The sequence below is a fragment of the Chiloscyllium plagiosum genome, chromosome 37, assembly GCF_004010195.1.
Source record: "Chiloscyllium plagiosum isolate BGI_BamShark_2017 chromosome 37, ASM401019v2, whole genome shotgun sequence".
Lineage (NCBI taxonomy): Eukaryota > Metazoa > Chordata > Chondrichthyes > Orectolobiformes > Hemiscylliidae > Chiloscyllium > Chiloscyllium plagiosum.
In genome coordinates, this window is record NC_057746.1 from 24,941,949 (window position 1) to 24,943,569 (window position 1,621).

At 42.1% G+C, this 1,621-nt stretch overlaps 1 protein-coding gene across 8 annotated transcripts in view; it reads right to left on the reverse strand.

Annotated features, from left to right (window-relative positions):
* Positions 1 to 1,621, reverse strand: part of LOC122541389 (ras/Rap GTPase-activating protein SynGAP-like) — a 516,506-nt gene that overhangs the window by 373,097 nt on the left and 141,788 nt on the right. The gene's annotated exons all lie outside the window — the stretch shown is intronic.

Here is a 1,621-nt window from a genome sequence, read left to right on the forward strand (position 1 = left end):
GGAGTGGCGTTTTTGATAAGGGATAGCATTACAGCTGTGCTGAGGGAGGATATTCCTGGAAATACATCCAGGGAAGTTATTTGGGTGGAACTGAGAAATAAGAAAGGGATGATCACCTTATTGGGATTGTATTATAGACCCCCCAATAGTCAGAGGGAAATTGAGAAACAAACTTGTAAGGAGATCTCAGCTATCTGTAAGAATAATAGGGTGGTTATGGTAGGGGATTTTAACTTTCCAAACATAGACTGGGACTGCCATAGTGTTAAAGGTTTTATGGAGAGGAATTTGTTCAGTTTGTACAAGACAATTTTCTGATTCAGTATGTGGATGTACCTACTAGAGAAGGTGCAAAACCTGACCTACTCTTGGGAAATAAGGCAGGGCAGGTGACTGAGGTGTCAGTGGGGGAGCACTTTGGGGCCAGTGACCATAATTCTATTAGATTTAAAATAATGATGGAAAAGGATAGACCAGATCGAGAAGTTGAAGTTCTAAATTGGAGGAAGGCCAATTTTGACAGTATTAGGCAAGAACCTTCGAAAGCTGATTGGGGGCAGATGTTCGCAGGTAAAGGGATGGCTGGAAAATGGGAAGCCTTCAGAAATGAGATAACGGGAGTCCAGAGAAAGTATACTCCTGTCAGGGTGAAAGGAAAGGCTATAGGGAATGCTGGATGGCTAAAGAAATTGAGGTTTTGGTTAAGAAAATCAAGGAAGCATATGTCAGGTATAGACAGGATAGATCGAGTGAATCCTTAGAAGAGTATAAAGGAAGTAGGAGTATACTTAAGACGGATATCAGGAGGGCAAAAAGGGGCATTGAGATAGTTTTGTCAAATAGAATTAAGGAGAATCCAAAGGGTTTTTACAAATATATTAAGGACAAAAGAGTAACTAGGGAGAGAATAGGGCCCCTCAAAGATCAGCAAGATGGCCTTTGTGTGGAGCCACAGAAAATGGGGGAGATACTAAATGAGTATTTTGCATCAGTATTTACTGTGGAAAAGAATATGGAAGATATAGACTGTAGGGAAATAGATGGTGACATCTTGCAAAATGTCCATATTACAGAAGACGAAGTGCTGGAGGTCTTGAAATGCATAAAAGTGGTTAAATCCCCAGGACCTGATCAGGTGTACCCTAGAACACTGTGGGAAGCTACAGAAGTGATTGATGGGCCTCTTGCTGAGATATTTGTATCATCGATAGTCACAGGTGAGGTTCCAGGAGACTGGAGGTTGGCTAATGTGGTGCCACTGTTTAAGAAGGGTGGTAAGGACAAGCCAGGGACCAGTGAGCCTGACGTCGATAGTGGGTAAGTTGTTGGAGGGCATCCTGATTGGCAGGATGTACATGTATTTGGAAAGGCAAGGACTAATTAGGGATAGTCAACATGGTTTTGTGCATGGGATATCATGTCTCACAAACTTGATTGAGTTTTTTGAGGAAGTAACAAAGAAGATTGATGAGGGCAGAGCAGTAGATGTGATCTATATGGACTTCAGTAAGGCGTTCGACAAGATTCCTCATGGGAGACTGATTAGCAAAGTTAGATCTTATGGAATACAGGGAGAACTAGCCATTTGGATACAGAACTGGCTCAAAGGTAGAAGACAGAG